The sequence below is a fragment of the Lontra canadensis genome, unplaced genomic scaffold (assembly GCF_010015895.1).
Source record: "Lontra canadensis isolate GAN:19392208 unplaced genomic scaffold, GSC_riverotter_1.0 scaffold77, whole genome shotgun sequence".
In the NCBI taxonomy this organism is placed as follows: domain Eukaryota; kingdom Metazoa; phylum Chordata; class Mammalia; order Carnivora; family Mustelidae; genus Lontra; species Lontra canadensis.
The window spans coordinates 7528872-7551308 of NW_022631071.1; the positions used below are offsets into that span (position 1 = coordinate 7528872).

The 22437-nt window shown below is 37.1% G+C and overlaps 1 pseudogene; it reads right to left on the reverse strand.

Annotated features, from left to right (window-relative positions):
* Positions 1-13701: 13701 nt before the first annotated feature.
* LOC116881783 lies at positions 13702-21117 on the reverse strand (annotated as a pseudogene).
* Positions 21118-22437: the final 1320 nt, after the last annotated feature.

Sequence of the window (22437 nt, forward strand, 5' to 3'; positions counted from 1 at the left end):
AGAAATTATATGGTTTGTAACTATTTTGTTTAATAAATAGTTATTGAGCATCTTCTTTGTACCAGCATTTATTTAAGGCACCTTTGGATATGCCATTGATAAAATATGGAAATAAAAAGACATGGGACTAGAGATAACTTGCATAACCTGATGATTACTATACACCAGTAAGTTACTGAAACTACATGAAGTTTTACCCTATTCATATGACCAGGTGTCTAAATAGCACATGAATACAAAATTTCAAACTTTCTGTTTACTTCATTTGGTAACAATCATTTTATTCATTTATCTGAAAAATTTCAGAGTCTATCTCCTGAAGAAGTGTTCATCCAAGTGCATACATTTTTCACATGGAAAACTGAGATTGTTTATGAACATTTTTCCCATAAAAGAAATAATCTTTAATTAGCTTCATTGTGGTTTCTCTACTTGATTTATGAACAGACTTGGGAGAATATATCTTACATGCATGAAAAAGATGTTGGCATGTACTTGAATTTTAATTAAAAACATTCAGTAATAAGGTGGTAAAGGAAGAAGTGACATAAATTACTTGGTGCCAACAGTTCATAATCAACAAATCTATAAGTTGCAAATAGAGTGAATTTAACATACAGAATAAGAAATCCATTCACACTGTAATGAAAGTGGTACCTAGGCAAGTCTTGAATACCCACTGTCTCAGAATCTGATTTCAGTTCTCCCTTTTGATCCATTTTAAGAAACATTTGTTAGAGAAGCATCAAAATATATACTTTGTGGTACAATCATTTCCTTTAAAATTCCATAAAAATGCTGCTTTTAAAAATAATCTTGGGGAGCCTGGATGGCTCAGTCAGTTAAGTGTCCAACTCTTGATTTTGTCTCAAGTCATAAACTCAGGGTTGTGATACTGAGCCCTGCATCAAGCTCTGCACTGGATGTGGAGCCAGCTTAAGATTCTCTCTCCCTCTCCAACTGTCCTCCCCCCCAGCAAAAATCATCTGAATTACTATATTGTATATGTAAAACTAATATAATAGTGTATGTTAATTAATTGGAATTAAAATAAAAGAATCTCATCTGAAAATAGCCCTATATGAAATTGATTTGGCTGTTCAGAAATCTCTTAGTTATCTAGTTGTAAATAGTTTTATCATCCTCTGTAAGTGAAAAGCTAATGATCTAGTGTATTTTGTTTATTGGTTTGATTATTATCCATTTGCAAACACCCTCCATGGCCCAGACTAACCTCCATGAGAGCAGTGTCTTTGTTGTGTTCACTAATGTAGTCTTTGAGCCTAGAATAGTACCTTAGAAATAGTAGAAGCTCCAAAACTATTTGTTCAAGGAATTAATCCTATGCCAACATATTAGATGTTTCACTTTCTAAAATGCATTACTTCACCAATGCTTGCACTAGATGCCAATATTTAATTATTCTAGTATCAGCCTGCATATCATTGTATTTCAGGATGATTGGGCATCTTGGATTTTCCTTTGTGACTTATCATTCTCCTTTATTTATGGGAAGGTCTTGAGACTCATCTTGAAGATATTTAACAGAATACCGGACTAGGAGTTCACAGATCATGATTTCAGTTCTGATTCCATTCACTGCATGACCTTATGCAAGACACTTTGTCTCTGTGCCTTAATTTACTCATCTGTGAAATCAGTAAAATGAAAGTTTTTCAAACAACTTCTCCTGATACCTATGGAGAACAATGAAAATATGAAACAGCGTCAATAGGTGGCTAGCATTGTGTCTGGCACACAATAGGCACTTATTATTTTCCTTTCAAACTTCCTCCTCTTTTCCTTCCTATGGAATATATTATTTGTGCTCAGAGAAACATTACAAATACGTTGTTTTTTAATTGACATTTGCAACAATGCTGTAAGTTTTGTGACCAACTTTTAACCCATCAAGCTGTTATTATCCATAGAAATAACCTCTTATATTCTTATAAAAATTTGGAGGAAGAGGAATGTAAACACATACCTATTCTCTTTTTTGGAGCCATAAAAATACTGGTTTCGGGTCCTCAGCAAACAAAATAAAGCATTATTGATAGTATTCTTCTCATCTTCACAATCAGCCTCCAGAAATTCAGTACAATATAATGGAAATGTGTACTATATTGGGATTTAAGTAATCCTAATTTGACTTTAGTCTGCCATTTACTGGTTATGTGACTATACAAATCTGTTAATCTCTCTAAACCTCACCTTCCTCCTCTGCAAAATGGAGATTACATCATGTGTCTAGTTAGCATCTCTACAAGAAAGATAAGGAAATAATGTATGGGAAATCATTTTCATGCCACATAGATGGGAGACATTAACGGCCTGAATATATCTCTGTTCAGCAGTTAATTTGTACTATATTTCACTGTTTCTTTGCATATAATGTTTGTCTCTTGTCACTGTCTACTCTTCACCTGCATTAAAGACTATACTACTTGATGAAAGGATTTTAATTTCAATTACATAAACTCACTATGTATCCCAGTTTGGCTCTCTGGAAATACAACCAATTACTTGTTCTATAACATGTAGCATTTACTTGTTCTAATATGTGAAATTTTTAAAGCATTGAAACTAATATGTGTATCTATAGATTTCTTATAATATATTAAAATATTGATATATTTATTAACATATTTATAGGTTGAATTAAATGAACTAAGTTTCAGGAAATTTTCTATGTCATAAACTATAGAGACTACATTTCAAGAATATGCTAGAAAGCCCATTGTTAATCAAAAAATATATTTCAAGAAGCAAGTATTATCAAAGTCTATATAAGATATATTCATTTGAAAATGCAATATATTTGAAAATATATTTATTGCCATTTTTTTGGACAAAAAGTATAAGTTAAAACTGACGGTGTTTCCTCATGGCCATAATACATGCAGTGTGGTCAAAATCTGTCCAACACTTAAAAATAAGTAAGGTCATAGAAGAGATAAAAACAAAATTCCAAGAGGTTCAGCTCAAAAGTCAATCTTACTTTGTTTAGTTTATGAGTCCATATTTATCTATTATGGAAATTCCTTTCATTTAAATTGTGGTTTCTCAGTCACTTTTAATGTTACTTTGTTAATCGCTAAGCTTTATTTGTAAATCAAGAGCATTACTCTCAAGATACCTCTGAATTTAAAAAAATGGAATCTGAAATATCTCTTTGCAGTCTTTCATATTTAGTGAAATATTGCCACATCTTTCTAGTATAGTGATTAAAAATTTCATGATAAGTAACTCCACAAAGGTTTATTAACATCATTTGGATTTCAGAGAGATTTTCAGAAATATTCAGAACTATGGGATAATTTTACTATAGAAAATAACTGGTACATAACTTCACCCCTAATTCAAAATTTCTGCTTTCCTCTTTTAGCATCTATCATGGAATTAATTGCTTGCTTGCTGGAGAAAGTAAGAGACAATTATTAGTAATGAATTCCTTAGTTGAATAATCTAAAATAAATTTTTGAAACATTTGGCAAGGTTCTTAAGTGAGTTTGCATATTATTGATTTGCTTTTTCCTAACACTCTAATAGCACATAAACAATTACTATTCAAAGTATGGTGAATTATAATTTTACTTCACAGATGTTCAGGAAAAATTAAGAACTGTAGTGAATTGGAACTGAGTTGCCATGCAGAAATTCTAATCCCTTTGACTTCACTTTTCTCTTAAAAATAAATATCTAGCTTATTATTTAGATGTTCAAATGCTTAGGCAAAATTAAATATTGCCTAAATCCTAAATAAATAAATAGGATAGACAGACTTATTAAAATCTGACTGTAAATATGCAGAAAATGTAACATGTCAAAACACCATTTAATTAATTTCTACTGAATGACCACAGCAGTACTTCTTATACAGTAATGTACATATGAATCAACTGCATCATATTAAATTGCAGATTGTTTCAGTCTGGAGTGGGACTTGGAATTCTGCATCTCTAACAAATTCTCAAGTATGCTACTGATCCTGACAACTTTGACAATGGAGTAGAAAGTAATATTAAGTGCTGTGAAGACAAATGTAGGTCATAATACAAGCATATGGACAAAAAGTCCATCCATATACTCCATATACTTCCTGGTTTTCTCATCATACATAACACAGAGGTGGGCTTTCTTCCAAGTGGATCAGATCTTTTGGTTTCACGCTTTTCCTCTAGGAAAATAATGAAATACAATCTCAAAATAAAAATGGATGAATCAAGCCTTCCCAAGAGGAGATACAGGTACAGATAAACGTGGGAGCTTTGGAACTGAAAAGATCTAGGTTAGAATTCTTGTTCTAGTTACTACCCAGTCACCTTGGGCAAGACACATACGTTTTCTGAATGGCTGATTTTTATCTCTAAAGAAGAGACAATAATAGCAGCTTAGTACTTTAAAGTTCCAAACACAGAACTAAGTATTTTAAATGTATGACCTCATTTCGTCTTTATAACTGCATGAGATAGATACTATCATAATCTTCATTTCATAGAGTAGGAAATTAAAGACACGGAAATGAAGTAAAATCCTCAAATCACAATGATAGCATATAGTATCAGTGACATTCAAAGTCTAGCAGTTTAACTCCACATCCCACTCTTAACCACTATGCCATGTTTCCATTGCAGAGCTACTGTCAGCATCAAAGCTAACTAAGAAATAGAGGTGGTCAGGTGTAGTAGATGGTTATGAAAAGATCTCCTTTAGAAGGTAAGCATAGTAGGAGGAACCTAGGCTTGCCTGCTTCCTTAAACAGAGCTAGATAACTACAAATCATTTTGAATACCCAAGAAATTGACCTGAGAACTGATAGAACAAAATGCACAACTAGAGGGAGAAAAGAGGGCTCATAGAGGAAAGTAGGATGAGGGGAGACACGGTTTGGGGGAGGAATGGATTGCAGGGGCAACTGACAGGAAGGAGACCTGATCAGGGGAAAGACAAGAGACATGGGAGTGCACAGGTAAACACACAAGGACACCACATCCTTAAAGCCATTGGCTGGGAAAATGACTGGGGCTGATTTTTGTGATTATTTTGCAACCAGTGTAGCTTGGCTCAACTACTGGAATTTTAGAAGTCCCTTGGCTTGGCTGGGATGGAGAAATTGGGCTGTTGTTTTATTCCTAGAGAGGAGGCAGGTATGCGACTCTGGGGCAGACTGCACAATCTGTGGGTCAGCAAAGGCACACAGGGAGAGATTTTTCATACCTTTTGGAGCCCATCTATAAGAGATGGCATTGCCTCTCTAGGGACAAAAGAATCATTTCCCTCCCCTGCCCTTCAGCATATGTGCATATGTACCTGCTGAGGGTGGCTAAGGCCGACACTGGCTGTTTAGCCTTCCTTGCTCCAAATCCTACACCTGTGCTTTCTGTCATACCTATCCTTCTAGGTCAAACATGCATCAGCCCCAGTACAGAAAGACCCTTTCCCAGAGGACCATTGTAGGTCCCCACCACATGAGGTTCCTGGAGTCTGGAATTATAAAAGTCATCAGGCATTGATGGGATAGACCCCAAGGTGTGCTGCACTGCTCTAGGCAGACAAGTGACACAGAGACAGTGTGAAATCAGCGATCTGAAAAACACCTGGGACACGTGGTGAAAAAATTATTCCCTCCTCTGAATGTGCTTCCCTGAGAGCAGCAAGCACGGACTCCCCTCTTAAGACAAAAGAGCTCACTGGCACCATCTCCCCGCCCCCCCCCCGGCATAATAAAATTCAGTAAACAGCACAATGCCAACACTGGTAGACTAACCTGGTTACACCAAGTCCCATGCGCCTGTGCTCTGCTGATTCTGCTATTCTTGGGAAAGTGTACCTAGGGACCAGCACAACAGGCCCCTTCATCAGAAGACTAATACAAACCTCTACATACATCATGTCCACTGAAATCAGAGCTCCGCAAAGCTTCAGTTCTAGTGGAAATAGCACACTACTACATATGGTAGTTAAATCTTCAAAATACAGTGATTTAAAAAAAAATCCTGAAACCAGCAGGACAAAAGAAGTCCCTAACTTACAAAGGAAGACCAATAAAGTAGCAGCAGCTCTTTCCACAGAAATTTGGCTACTCAGAAGTAAGTGGCATGATATGTACAAAGTGATAGATGCGAAAAATCTGCAGCCAAGAATGCTCTATTTAATTATGTTCTCATTTAGAAGAGAGGAGAGATAAAGAGCTTCCTAAGCAAAAACTGAAGGAGCTTCTGATCACTAAACCAGCCATATAAAAACTAGTAAAGTGGACTCTCTGAGTGCTAAAGAAAGACCAAAAAAAACAAAGGCTAGAAAGGAACAGAGAAAATTCCAGAAACCACAACACAACAAAATAAGAAATAAAATGTCACTAAATGCATATCTATCAATAACTGCTCTGAATGTAAATGGACTAAATGCTCCAAACAAAAGACACCGGGTTTCAGAATGGATTAAGAAAAACAACAACAACAACAACAAATAAAACAAACAGACAAAAAAAAAGCAAGACCCATCTATATCCTGCCTAGAAGAGACTCATTTTAGACCTAAAGACACCCACAGATTGAAAGTGAGGGGATAGAGAAGCATATTATTATGCAAACGGATATCAAAAGAAAGCCAGAGTAACAATACTTATATTAGACAAAGTAGATTTCAAACCAAAGACTGTAACAAGAGATGAAGAAGGGTATAATATCTCTTTGGTAAGAGATACATATCTCTTTGGTAAGAATACAGTAATAGTAGGAGACTTTAACATCCCACTTACATCAATGGACAGATCATCTAAGGAGAAAATCAACAAAGAAACAATGGCTTTGAATGACACACTGGACCAGATGGACTTAACAGATATATTCAGAACATTCCATCCTAAGACAGCAGAATACACATTCTTTTCAAGTGTGTAAGGGACATTATCCAGAATATATCACATACATTAATAAAAGAAATGATAAGAATCATATGATCCTCTCAGCAGATGCAGAAAAAGGATTTGACAAATTAAAACATCGATTCATTATAAAAACCCTCAACAAGTAGATGGAACATACCTGAACATATGAAAGACAGTACATGGAAAACCCACAGCTAATATCATCCTCCATGAGGAAAAACTAAGAGCTTTCCCTCCACAGTCAGGAAAAAGGGATGTACATTATTGTGACGGTTATTTAACATAGTACTGAAGTCCTATCCTCAACAATCACAACAAAAAGAAATAAAAGGCATCCATATCAGCAAGGAAGAGGTCAAACTTTCACTCTTCGCAGATGACATGATACTCTATGTCAGTCTGTCAGTCAGAAAAAGACAAATACCATATGATTTCACCATATGAATTTAAGAAACAAAATATATGAACATATGGGGGAAAAAAAAAAACAGAGTCAAACCAGAAAACAAACTCTTAACTTTAGAGAGAAAAATGATGGTAACTGGAGGGGAGGTATGCTGGGGGATAGATTAAGTGGGTAATATATTAAAGAGGACACTAGTAGTGATGAGCACAGGGTATTGTATGTAAGTGATGAGTCAGTAAATTCTATGCTCCAAATTAATATTACACTGTATATTAGCCAACTATATTTTAAATAAAAAATGAAGGAAAATAAAGGTCCCTTTTATAACTTCTAAAACTGATATTGAAGACTATGGCCTCCATGAGAGGAAAAGTATGATTCTTAGCACTGAACCACTAATTCATCAGAATCATGCCCAGGTAACAAGCAGCCATGGAACATCTGGGCCTTGCACAGAGGGCCTTGGCCTTACTACAAAACAGATGCAGACAGACCCCAAAGAGGATAGGTGAGGTAATCACTAAACTACACACACACTCAGTTCCTTCTCCAATGGAGTTTCCTCAACATGGAAGAAAGCAAAAGAGGTAGAGAATAAATGTTTTCCCCCAATAGAAAGATTCTGTCTTCAATCACTAGCTAAAGATTACATAAATGACAATGATTATGCATCTATGTTATTATTTGAGAATCTCAAGTCAGACTTGCTATTTTTCTTTCAACTACAAATTAGTCAGCCATTAATCATGAATAATGAAGAGAGATAACTGATGCTGGCCAAGGTACAAAATGCTAACAGCAAAAGAAACCTGCCTAATATTATACATAATAAAATAATCTGCTCAATCTTAAATTTGAAAAAGGAAGACCTATTAATAAAATATTTTACACTTACGGACAATTACGAGTGGCATTTGATATCATTAATCAACATTCCTATGACATGTTTCTAAGCTTTTATAAATACTCTGAATTTGAGGTAAAAAAAAACTCTTGAGAGAGTCATATAAATATTTTCCAATTAGAAAATAATAAAAAAAATATGAATTGGTAAATAGAAGTATCAGAACAATGTGAAGAAATCAAGGAAGCATAAGCTAACACAACACTAAATTGTATGTTTTGTAAATCAAGTTCATTTACCTATTGGTTGCCACACCTTGGACCTTATTGTTCAGGGCTGACTCATTGAAAATTAACTTACCAATATTGCCTTGGGTGTTTTTATTACCTTACTTCTACTGTAGGTGTTCTTTGAGCTAATCTAGCTCTCTGGTCCCTTCATCCTTTCCTTTCTCTTCAAGCCATCAGCTCCCTTCCAATCTCAGTTTCCTCCCTATTTAACTCTGACCCTATGATCCATCTCTTTACTCTCTTTTAACAACCTCTGCTCCCTTGTTTCCATGTGTTTGCACTGATATTGACCTTCAAATTCCAAAACCTGGATCAATCCAACCTAATAACTCCCTCAATCCTACCTTAGGTCACCAAGATGGGCTATCTCACCAAAATGTCAATATTGGTACAACTACAAATTTATAGATTCCAACCACAGCTGAGCTCTCAGCAAAGCAGGTTAATTTGTTTAAGTGTCCACAAGAAGATCCTTCTTCCATTCCCCACATAATCTATTCTTTGTAGTTTTCTACTCATCTCAGAGAAGAGTAGAAATCATCACAATTCACTATTTTTCTCAGAAAATAGATGTCTTAAGGGAAAAATTACTGCAAATTCCTGTTTCTGACCTGCAGACTTATATGTACGTATGTATAACCTTATTTCTACTGGTTCAGTCTTTTTTCTTTCAAAGTTGAATGTTTCTGCTCATGCACTGGGCTTTATTTTTTCTTGTCTCCTCTGAAATATTGCTCTAACTACTTTTCTCATTTACTATATTTTCAATCTATCCTCTATTTTCTGGCTGGTTAACTTTGGTCTATAAATATTTCAGAATCTTTGCACACCAAAAATATTAAGCCCTTGACCCTTCTCTTTTCTAGTTACTAATTTCCTTCCTCTTTCCTTAATGGTTAACCTTAAAAGTTTTTTTTTTTCTTTTTATACTCACAGTTTACATTCCCTCACTTTTCATTTGGTTTTATTTCTATCTAGTCCAGCTGTTGTATCCACTACTACATCAAACCTGCTCCAACCATTTCCAATGTATCAGTCAGGGCCCCAGCAGGAAAGAGATGGCATCCTAAAATTTGATGATTTAATGATAATGCAATAAAGGGATTATTTATAAAGATGTAGACTGGATGAAAGGAAGCAACTGTAGAATGCTAGGGCTAGAAACAGTGGGATCACTTTACCATCCTTCAGGCTAAAGGAGCAAGAGAAAGAAGCAGCTCCTAAAACCTGGAAATGGAGAAAACTGTCCGAAGGTAGACACTGGGCAGAAGCTGTGATTTTCCATAATTTTTCTGCTATGGAAAAATCTAGTATGTGCTGACCACAGGGAGGAAGTAAGGTGAATAAATATCCAAACCTCACATTCCTCCTTCCTTCAGATCTCCTGCAAGGGCTCCCCAACATGTGAACCTAAATCAAAGTCCGTTAATGAAGTTCATACACATCAGTTTCCCAGGAACAGATTAGAGTGCAGTGGAGAAGGATGAATGGTGGCTCTGGAGAGGTCTACAGAAGACAGCACATCCATGTTCTCAGATCCAATGACCACCTTGTAATTCTAAACTTATTTGAAAACTGCAATATTTTTTTAAAATTTATTTTCAGCGTAACAGTATTCATTGTTTTTGCACCACACCCAGTGCTCCGTGCAATCCGTGCCCTCTCCAATACCCACCACCTGGATCCCCCAACCTCCCACCCCCCACCCCTTCAAAACCCTCAGATTCTTTTTCAGAGTCCATAGTCTCTCATGGTTCACCTCCCCTTCCAATTTCCCTCAACTCCCTTCTCCTCTCCATCTCCCCTTGTCCTCCATGCTATTTGTTATGCTCCACAAATAAGTGAAACCATATGATAATTTACTTTCTCTGCTTGAGAAATCATTTTAAAATTCTCCCTTCCAATGATTTATGCATTTTTGTCCTTTAATATCTCTGACCTCCCTGATTGTTTTTTGATTTTTGTGTGTGTGTGTGCAATCTTCTCTTTTTCCTTCCTACCTCTTCCTACACTTAGGGGTGTATTCCAGGATTTTGCCCTCAGCCTACTTGTCTAAAAATGTGGTCCTTAGTTTGATTCCAGTCACATCTAATATTTCAACTGTGTACTGACAAATCTCAAATGTATTTCTCTAGATCATAAATTTTCCCAGAGCAAAAAACTATTTTTAATTTTCAATTGTTTAATTTCAATTTTTCAATTTTCAGGAATTTTCAGCTTTTCATTAGACATTGTTTTCCAGATGTCCCACAAATAACTCCATTTCAGCATGTCCAAAATATAACTTTCCTGTTTTCCCAAGGAAAGCTATTCCTTAACCTACTCCTCTTCCCGTGTTCCCTATTTCAGTCAATGAAAACTTAATTCCACTATCTGTTCAAGCCAAAACTATGGGTGATATCTTTATCAATTCCATCTCCCTTACCCCACATATCCAAGCAATTCTTAGGTCATTTCAGTACTACAAGGGTGAAAATTTCTTATCTATTTTCTCATGTTTCTACTATCTTACATTAAGTCCTTATTTCTCCCCTAGACCATTGCTGTAATATTCTGATTTTTTTTACTTCAAAGGTCAGTCTCCACTTAGTGTGCTACAGAATTATCCTTTAACAAGGTAAATATATTCATAAGATTCTCCATAGAGAGCAAAATGGACAAGGTCTTTTCTCATTTGGCCTTTGCCTATCACTCTGACTTCATCACCATTCTCTATGCAGATATCCAATAAATATGTGTGTAATAAATACATGATCAACAACATTCAGTTGCTTATAATAATTGTTACCATGTGTAGAGGAATTACTAAGTGTTAGACACTGTGCAAAATGCAAAGTGTAAGGTTCATTACACTTAAGCCTTATGACAATCCTGCAATCCATGTATTGTTTTCCCTGTTTTACAAATGAGAGAATGCAGCTCAATAAAGTTATGTGCCTAAAATAATGAGACTGGGAACTGACAAAGGTTGCATTTTAATCCAGAGCTGTCTGAACCCAAGGCTTATATATCTGGCAGTATACATGGGGCTTTAGACCCAGAGTTTGGAGTCAGATTACCTAAATTTTGTTCTTTGTTTAGAAAATTACTAATATTTATGATGATTTAAAGAAACTATGTTGAACCATTGCAAAAGTGCCTGTCACTCTGTCAGTATGCCAAAATATCACCATTATTGTTATATCCTAGACTTTAAGGCTTTCTAGGACCTGAAAGAGTTAATTGACTTCTAAAGCCTCTACATTGGTTGTTTTTTTCTCTTCACCTTCAATAGCTTTTCTGTAGGAAACTTGAACAAGAAATGGTGCTGATCCTCTATTCTGTATGGATAGATGTTTTTGTGATTTGTCCTGCATAACTGACCACCCAGGCCTGCATATACACAGGCAGGGTAAGGAATATTATTTGTGAGACTCAAGCTGTGTAAATAAACTTGGGAGTGTGGTTGTTTGAAATATATTTGAAATATATCTGGTCTCCAGGACAGAGCTGAACCTTCCTTTCTGAATGCCAAGAGCTACAAATTTTGTCTCATATCTCCTCCTGCTCTAGGCTGGGCTGGCCCGCCAGAATAGAATCCGGGAGGGAAGGAAGGTACACATAGCCCAGGTTCCTTGAAATTACAGAAACATAATAACATGGAAATGCAGCTCACTACAAAATGCATGTTAGTGAACAAATGTGTAATTTCAAACTTTGTTATTTGCCCTGTAAATATGGCCCTTATGGGGATGGTCAGTGGGAAGTCTCACCTGAAGGAAGGACACACTGCCCAGGCCTCTAAATTGGGACTCCAGCTTGGCTGTCTCCACGGGCTTCTCCACCTGATGAGTTTAGATGTTGAAAGTACCCATCCGATTTGATGTCATTTTGCCTTATTCTTATTTATTGCTTACTATTACCTTCATCTATGTGTAGATTCCTTTCCTCTTTTGTTTCTGTTAGGATTCTGTGATAATAACAGTTTTCTTTCCTTTTAGAAACTGAAACACAATTGTTATGAATCTTTTGGTCAGAAGAACCTCATTCTGCCTACAAGGCAGATTTTGTCTAAAAAAGGGACTTCAGTGTAGTTTCCATAGGAATTCAAGACCATATTCGCCTGCAGCCTCACACTGAGAACTCATCTTTTTGAGCAATCACTTTGCAAGACAACTCAAAACCTCAAGTCCAGGTATAGTTACTCATTTTGTAGGGTGTGAGTGGAATTGTTGCAATTTTTGTCTATTTGTTTACCTTTGAAGGAAAGGTAGAGGAACCAAACTGCCTTTATGAATGTTTGGAAAAAATATATAACACATCAAGAGTAAATCAGTTTGTGAATGGTTTTGGTTTTATGCTAAACACACACACACACACACACACACACACACACACACACACACACCTCCTTTCTTTCTCCTACCCCACTTTCTGTATTTACAGCATGAATGAATCATACAGCACCATGACTACCTACACAATAAAGAAACAGCGGTAGCAGTGTCCTGCCAGCAGTTCTCAACTCCAATGCTCTCCGCCCTAGCCACCTAAGGAGAGGGCAGCTCATTTAAATGACCCTCGCATTTGCATTATACTGCAAGTGCATTTTCCTTTTCAATATGTTGTCCCAGAACCTCCTGAAAAACAGCACACTTCAGTTTGTACTGATGAAACAAATTAACCATTCATGCTCTTCCTTCTCTCTCTCTTTGTTTTTGTTGTTTTTGTTTTTGTTGTTTTTCTGTTTTGGCTTAAGAATTAAAATAGTCCTCTTTTCCCTAACAATTTTTCACTAAAATCTACTCTGAACATAACTCATTTTTAGATATTATTATTCCCTTTTATCCCTCTTTCCCTCTGTAAGCTCACATAAGGCAGTTAAAACAGTTATTTAAAAAAAAAAATCTTGCTCCCTTCCATTGTGCCAGACACTGCACAGGGCACTGAGCATTCAGAAAGGAATTATATCTACTTCCTGCCCTAAAGGAGCTTACACTTCAGGAAAAGCAGTTGCCATCTCTTAGGTAGCTTAGTACCATGGGATCAGTGAAATTGGTCATCTTTAAGTAATTTAGAGATAGGTGGACCCAGAAGAACACATTATCAGAATGCTTTGCTTTTAATTCAGGAGATAAGCATAAACCCAATGTAATAACATAAGGTTTTCATAAATTGAATCAGTATCATTATAATAAGATAAGCTAGAAATAGTCAAGGTTTTTGCTTGACTAGATTTTTTCTATTTTTTTCCATTTTTTTAATAATAAACAGTCCATTTTTTTCAGGCTCAGACCAGAAGACTGTGGGTCTTGAAGACTTCTCTGTACTTGTCAATTTTCTTCATGTCTTTTTGGACTGTTTCCATAGCCTACAAGCTGCTTTTTCTTCTAGTAATGGCTCTTGGCCTTTTCCTTCCTCTTCTCCTCCAGGGTGGCTATTATTGCCTGGTGCTTCCAGGAAACCTCATGAGCCAGGTGGCCCTGGTAAGCAAACTTTTCTGTAGGTTTCAGATGCACAACCTTGAGGGCAGCAGAAACCACCATTCACTTTTTATTGTCATAGGGTAGCAGTATCCCAACAAACACCTTGAGGTGGTTCAGGGAAGCCTGACTTTACTTGGTCTTGTGGGGCAGCATGCCTTGCACTGTCTGGCAAAATATGTGGTTACGTGCTTGGAAGTATAAGCAATTCTTATTCCATGCCAGTGTAATGGTTTCACTTATCTCAAAGAAGAGAGTGAAAGAGAATGATATGCTATTCCCACATAATCCAAAGCAAATAATTTTGTTTAAAGATAGCTAGTTTGTATGACTATGAGCCAAAGCAGAAGTCACTAGGTCATCAGGAAAATCCACTGAACAATCTTTACAACTGGTTCTGGATAAAAATATAAATTATGTCACAGTGACTTTTGACACAGCGTATCATATCATTTTTTTGAAAGAAGGGTAGGAAATTTTTATTTTATACATCTTATTAACCATACTGCCTGATTTTCAATAGCCTTTTATACTTTATTTTTTTAATTTTTTTTAAATTCAATGTAATTAACATACAGTGTAATATTAGTTTCAGGTGTGCAATATAGTGATCCAACACTTCCATACAATACCTGGTGCTTATCACAAGTGCATTCCTTAATCCCCATCCCCTATTTAACTCATCCACCACCCACCTCTTATCTATTAAAATATTTGTTAAACTTATTTCTCTTATTTCTTAGCTATCAAGCACTTTCCTGTTACACTTTCTGCTCTTGTATTCCAGAAAAAGAAACATCATATATACTAAAGATTACCAATAAACAAGTTCTATATATTAAATACTTTTAGTATCCTCCTAGAAATAATTGGATTCCAAAAGAAGACTTTTGAGAGGGTATAATGTTTAACATCGTGTTTTTCATACCACATCATGCAGCTGGCCATTTTCTCCTTAAGTTAGTTCTGTAATCTTATCAGCCCTCGGTTCTGACCAACAGTTGTTTAGGAAGAAAATCTCTGGGCTTCTGGAACACAAAGCACCTCTGGACCCTAGTGAGCCAGGCTCACCTAGGATACAAACGAGTTGGTGGTTTTAAGTCCCCCTTTACTTACTACTGCCTCAAAGAAGCACACCATACATATTATGGTCATGTAGAATAAGGACCTGGCCATATCAGAGGAGTCTGAAACACAGTCTCTGCCTTTCATCCCATTACCTTTGGGAAAGGCCATATCAAAACTCAAAGATCTATTGACATAAAACCTACTGGCATTCATACTTTCAAGTTTTTTTTAATTCAAATCTATAGTAATAAATATATGTTATATCTTGAATCTTTTTTAAAATTTAATTTTATTTTTTCAGTGTTCCAAAATTCATTGTTTATGCACCACACCTAGTTCTCCATGCAATATGTGCCCTCCACAATACTCATCACCAGGCTCAACACCCCCCCACCCCCCAAAACCCTCAGTATGTCTCTCAGAGTCCAGTCTCTCATGGTTTGTCTCCCCCTCCGATTTTCCCCAACTCACTTCTCCTCTCCATCTCCCAATGTCCTCCGTGTTATTCCTTATGTTTCACAAGTAAGTGAAACCATATGATAATCGACTCTGCTTGACTTATTTCACTCAGCATAATCTCTTCCAGTCCTGTTCATGCTGATACAAAAGTTGAGTATTCATCCTTTCTGATGGAGGCATAATACTCCATTGTATATATGGACCATATCTTCTTTATCCATTCATCTCCTGAAAGGCATCTTGATTCTTTCCACAGTTTGGTAACTGTGGCCATAAAAAAGCAAAAGATCTTAAAGGGCAACTGATGGAATCAGGTGGTCATGGACATGGGCCAAAGCCCATGGACCCAGGACAGCCACCACCCAGGACCACCGTGCCAGCGAGGATGCAGCATCGGAGCCTCCAGTTCCTGGTCCTGGAGCCCCCAGGGTTGTGTGCCTTGAGGGAGTTTGGTGGGTGCTCTCTTGAACCACAGCCTTTTGCACTCTGCGCTCACTACAAGACCAGGGTCTGAAGTGCTGCTCCCCTCCCGCATGCACCTTAGAGTGCTCCCTGCAGGAACTAGCCCGTGGTCTCAAGGACAAGAGTCTGAACACTCCCAGCCCAGACTTGAAGGAACTACCCCAGAGAGCAGTCCTGGCAGAGGCAGCCACTGGAAGTAGGCTCCTTGGACCATTATCACTCGCGGTTTTGGCACGGGGGTGCAGGGAGAGGCGGGCACTTTGGGCAACCCCTGAGATGGTGGCTGGGGACGTGCACTGCCTGTGGGAGGTTGCACAACTCAGCGGAGTTTGCAGAGGGGGAGTCTGTGTGTACTGGGCCACTCAAAGGGGAGCAGACTGAGGCTTCTCTCTGAGACAGAGGTCTGGATGCAGTCTGCTTCCCACTAAACCTCCAAAAAGACACACAAATCTGCCAAAGATCAAAAACCTCCAGGGATGTTTATAGCAGCAATGTCTACAATAGCCAAACTATGGAAAGAACCTAGATGTCCATCAACAGACGAATGGATAAAGAAGATGTGGTATATATACACAATGGAATACTATGCAGCCATCAAAAGAAATGAAATCTTGCCATTTGCGATGATGTGGATGGAACTAGAGGGTATCATGCTTAGCGAAATAAGTCAATCGGAGAAAGACAACTATTATATGATCTCCCTGATATGAGGGAGAGGGGATGTAACATGGGGGTTAAGGGGGTAGGAGAAGAGTAAATGAAGCAAGATGGGATTGGGAGGGAGATAAACCATAAGTGACTCTTAATCTCACAAAACAAACTAAGGGTTGCTGGGGGGAGGGGGGTGGGGGGGGTGGGGTTATTATGGACATTGGGGAGGGTATGTGCTATGGTGAGTGCTGTGAAGTGTGTAAACCTGGCGATTCACAGACCTGTACCCCTGGGGGGAAAAATATATGTTTATAAAAAATAAAATTTAAAAAATGCAAAAAAAAAAAAAAAAAAAACCTCCAGGGAACAAACCTTGAAAAACCAGTTTCCACAGAGCCCCGCCCCTTGATAGGAGGCAGGAGGACCCAACCCAAGCAAAACTGACTGAAAAAACAATGCGGCAGTCCCCTCCCCAAGAAAGCCAGCCAAAAGAACAGGAGGCCAACCACCACAGGGTCCCCATAAAAATGTAAAATCCCAATATCAGGGGAAAACAATATATTAAGCTCCCGGTAGTGGCCTAGAACCTGTTATATTTCATAGATACATTTTTTTAAAATTTGTTCTCACTATTCTTGTTCTTTTTAATTTTTTAACCTACTTACTATTACAGCTAGAGGTTTAATACAACATATTCCATAATAACCTTTTAACCTGAACTGTTTTTCATACATATACCTGTATTTTTCTTTTTTCTTTTCTATTTTATTTTTTTATATATACATATAGATATAAGCTTCAAGGTAATCCTCTTTCCCTAATCAATACTACCCCTATATATAAGCCAGTTTTAATCTCTCTTTAGCTCTGGAAAGTTGAGTCTTAACAAAGATATCAAATACACCCAGGAAGAATCAAAATAACTTTCCTTACCCATATTGAGGATTTATAACCACCCTCCCATCTTTTTCTTCTGTCAGTGTTTCTGTGTATTTGTCTTTGTTCTGGTATTATAAAAATCTCATCCTTGAGGTTCATTTTGGCTGGGCTCTATGTCTTAGTAAGACATATGAATATTAGAAAGTAGGAGATAAACTATGCAAAAGTTTAGGACCTGCCACATTAGTAAGGCTTCTAGGAGTCCTCTGGTCTTGGATATATTGGAATATTTCTTTCCAAAACAAGAGACAAGTTGCTTCACATTTTACCACTCACTACACACACACACACACACACACACACACACACACACACACAAATAAGCATAGTGCTTGGTGGATCTTTTTGGTTTGGGAGGCAACATAAAAGACTTATGCTGCTCTGACAGAGCCACTGGTAGTCTAAAGCTTCTGATTTTAATTGGGTTCTAGAAATCAATGGGCTCTCCATCCATTCCAGGCTATAGTGCAGTATGTTACACTACCAAGGCTTTATGAACTAGAGGTCCCAAAGGTATGGGAAGTTTCTGCAGCAGAAAGAGAGCCTCTTCCAGACCACAAAGGGAAGATAATAGCACAGAACACTTTGGTTGAGGAGAAAGGTCTTACCTTATTCTATTCACCATTTAAAAAATAGTTCCTGGTTTAAGAATGGACCCTAGAAGAGATTGTATTGCTCATCGTGAACTGATGATGATTCACATACCCATAAATTTGGATGTGCACAGCCGTATATCACAATAAAATGGAAGTAAGCAGATCTGGAAGGAAAAGGAAACATTAGGAGAAGATGATTCAGTAATCATGCTCCATGGTATGTAGCCAAATGAATTGAAAAGATGTCCATGTGAAAACTTGCACATGAATGTTTATAGCAGCTTTAATCATAATTGCTAAAACTTGTAAACAATCAGAATGTCCTTCAGTAAGTGGATGGATAAATAAACTGTGGTATATCAAGACAATGGAACATTATTTAGCACTAAAAAGAAATGAATGACCAAGCCACAAAAAGACAGGGAAGAAACTTAATATACATATTACTAAGTGAAAGAAACCGATCTGAAAATTCTATATATTATATGATTACAACTATATGGCATATGGAAAAAGCAAAACTATGGGGACAGTAATCAGTGGTTGTCAGGGGTTGAGGGAAAAGGAGAAATAAATAGGCAGAGCACAGAGTATTTCTAGGGCAATGAAACTATTTTTATAAAATTATAATGGTGGATACATGTTATTATACATTTGTCCAAACCCACAGACTATACAATACCAAGTGTACTCTAATGTAAACTATGGGTGATAATAATCTACCAATGTAAGTTCATCAGTTGTAACAAATTTGCCACTCTGGTGCTGGATGTTGATAATAGGGGAGGCTATGCATATGGGGGGAATATGTGAACATTTGTTCTTTCTACTCAATTTTGCTATGAACCTAAAATTCTCTATTAATAAAGTCTATTAAAATTATGAGCAGATATTTCAGATTCTCAAAGTACCTGGTTGTACTGCTTTACCATTTCTCTCTCAAACACACCCATTAGCTTATGAGGAGTTCCTTATGAATAGTTAATGAGGAGGGAAATACATAGAACTGATTTATAAATGGATTTCCGTGGTATGAAAATACCACCTAGAAAAAATGGCTGTGAAAATCTCTGAAGGAAAAGTCTTCCAGTAGGCGGAATATTTGGTAGTATATTGACTTTGCACATCAGTGGAAATAAAGATGGCCTGAAGTATCTACATAAATTTATGAGCAAAGTCTAATGGATTGGTTAGGGATTTAGAAAGACCAGAATTGCAAAATCAGTGACAAGAAAGTCCGGGAGGGGGGAGGCATTTGGACAGACCTCTTCAAATGAGCGAAGAGTATGAAGGCATTCATATCTTATCAAATACCAACCAGGGGGCATCCGTGTCAGGGGAGATTCTCCATAATCACATGGACAAGATGACCTACTCTTTTGGTTAGTCAGCCTCTTTCCCCAGTCAAACATGCTTATTCAATAGGCTCATGTACAAAGTATACATGGTGACAGGGGTAGATTCAATGCATGGGTTCAATAATATAGTGTGTCTTTCCATTGCCAGAGCTGATTTGGCTACCACCAATTCTAAGTGCCCAGCCTGCTCATGGCAGAAGCCAACATTGACATCCTAATATGTTATCATTTCCAACAGACCAGCAGGCTATCTGGTGTCAGATTAATATAATTGGGCCCCTCCTCTTATGGAGGAGGCAACACTTTGTCCTTGATGGTATAGATACATATACTGGATATTGATTTCCTTTTTCTGCCTGGAAATATTTTACCAGCACCACTGTTCATGGACTTATAGTATGCCTATATCAATCACCATGGTATCCCACATGATATTATCTCCAACCAGGGAATACATTTTAAAGCAATGGTTTTATACCTAAAGAATTCACTGGTTTATTATGTGTCTCATGTGGTCTGCTGAAGATTCATTTGTTATGAAAAATAGGAGAAACAATATGCAAGTTTGGTGTGTTGTCCTAAAATGTGCAATATATGCCTTAAATCAGTGGTCAGTAAATAGTGCAATTTCTCCCATAGCCAGGAACTAGGTTGTGGGTGGGAGAAGACCATCCTGTTATTAAAGATCATAATATTCTTGAAGAACTTTTGCTTCAATTCCCATAGTCTTGGGCATGGTAGGTTTGGAAATCCGAGTGCACAAGGGAAGAATTCCCACTAGGAAATAAGTTCCTAGGTATGATGGGTGGGAAGTAGAGACTACTTCATGACTGTTTTTGACTTGTTCATGCCACTAAACCAGAAGACAAAGAAAGAAATCACTGTATTGGACTAGGCAGTTGATTCTAAATTTAGGGAAGAATTGGGTTTTTGCTAGAAGCTGGGACTGAGAGGTTATGCTTAAAATCCAGGGACTTCACAGTTTGGCAAGAGAGTAACAAGAGGCACTCTCTTAATACTCCCTTGCCCAACTGTCATCATCACTGAAAACTGCTGCAACCCAATAAGTGAAGAACCACAGGACTCAGATCCTTCAGGAATAAAGGTTTGTTACACTCAACAAGGTAAAGAGTCTCATCCATTTAGTTGTTGGCAGAGGGCAAGGGGAGCATAGAATGAGAGAGAAAAGGCAGCCATAGTTAACAATTTAGTTTCATGAATAGTTACACAGGAGAAAAATGTAACACTATGCTTTGTGTTTCTACTCCCACTACCTCCACCACTATTTTAATGAATAATGTCAATAGTGGCTAATATTTTAGATGGAGTATAATCAAAGTGACATCACCCTGCAAGGATGCAGACATGAAATTTTCACTCAGAAGGACAAACATAGATGTTGAGGTGCAAAAGGGGTGGGCAGTAAGGTATCTTATTTGCCCCTGAAGCTCTACTCTCCACTGCCCTTTAACTGGCTCTGTGCTCTGGGAGCTGACTTATATGGGCTTTATCAATGAGATCCCATGACTTCTGATTCCCAGTTGAGTTCAGGTAATGAGGAACCAGGATAGGAGATCAGAAGAAAGGAGGGAAGTAAGATCAGGGTATTTGTTCCCTGAAATATCAACTCAGGCTGACTGTGACCATGCTCAGCTCAAGGTGGTTTCCTCTATGCAACTCTCACCTTCATAGTTCTAGGCCCTTCAGGCCTAGAAGTGGCTAATTGTTACTAGCCCTAGTTTATTGTAGCACCCCATGTGGTTCTCCTACATCTTCTAGGCAGTGTAGCCTACTGTTTATGGCTGAGTGGGTATTAGCCATCACATGCATATATGGATATATATTGGGAGTAATCAAACTTTGTCCTGTTAGCTGATTGCACTCATCTTCAGAATTGATTGTTAAAGATTTATGCAATTTTATAAAGAACTATTGAGCTTATATTGGATTCTTAAATCTAGAAATTTTGGGCATCAGACAAGAGCAGTGACTAATGGCCATAATATGTCTTTTTAAAAGTTTCAAAATTTGGGTTCATATTTATTCTTTTGTTTTTATCTTGTTCTTGTGTACCAAAATATTGAGGTTATTTTCATTTATACTAGGGTCATGCATTTTATTCACTGGTTTCCCTCTTGTTCATTTGTGAAAGATGTAATGAGGTTTTAACTATGATTCTTCACTTTCTATTAAGTTTGTTGTACTGGTAAAATCGTTATCCTAGTGAAAATGTTATAATAAAGGAAAATGTGTTCTTGTGGATTATATCTGAAACTCTAGATAAACTAATCCTGTGAAGTTTGAGATAAGGAGAAAATGGGATATAGCTTAAAAACAAAATTAGGTAAACTAATTGAATAAAGATTAGAATGTGGAGTAGATGGGTTGAAAATGAGATATACTGATAACTAAATACTTAAGTCAGTGTCTGGTTTTGTAGCACCATACTGTTTTGGTCACTACAGCTTTGTAATATAACTTGAAGTCTGGAATGGTGATGCCCCCAGCCTTGCTTTGCTTTTTCATGGTTGCTTTGACTATTCAAGGTCTTTTGTGTTTCCATACAAATTTTAGGATTATTTGTTCAAGCTCTGTGAAAAATGCTATTGCTATTTTGATAGGGATTCCATTAAATGTGTAGATTGCTTTGGGTATTATATTTTAATGATATTTATTCTTCTGATGCCTTAGCATGGAATGTCTTTCCATTTCTTTGTGTCTTCTTCAGTTTCTTTCATCAGTGTTTTACAGTATTCAGAGTACAGGTATTTTACTTCTTTGGCTAGGTTTATTCCTAGGTAGCTAATGGGTTTTGGTGCAATAGTAAATGAGATTGTTCCCTTAATTTTTCTTTCTGCTGTTTCATTATTGACATGTAGAAATGCAATAGATTTCTGTACATTGATTTTGTGTCCTGCTACTTAACTGAATTCATCTATCAGTCCTAGCAGGTTTTTTTTTGTGGAGTCTTTCAGGTTTTCTGTTTATAGTATTAGGTCACCTGAATACA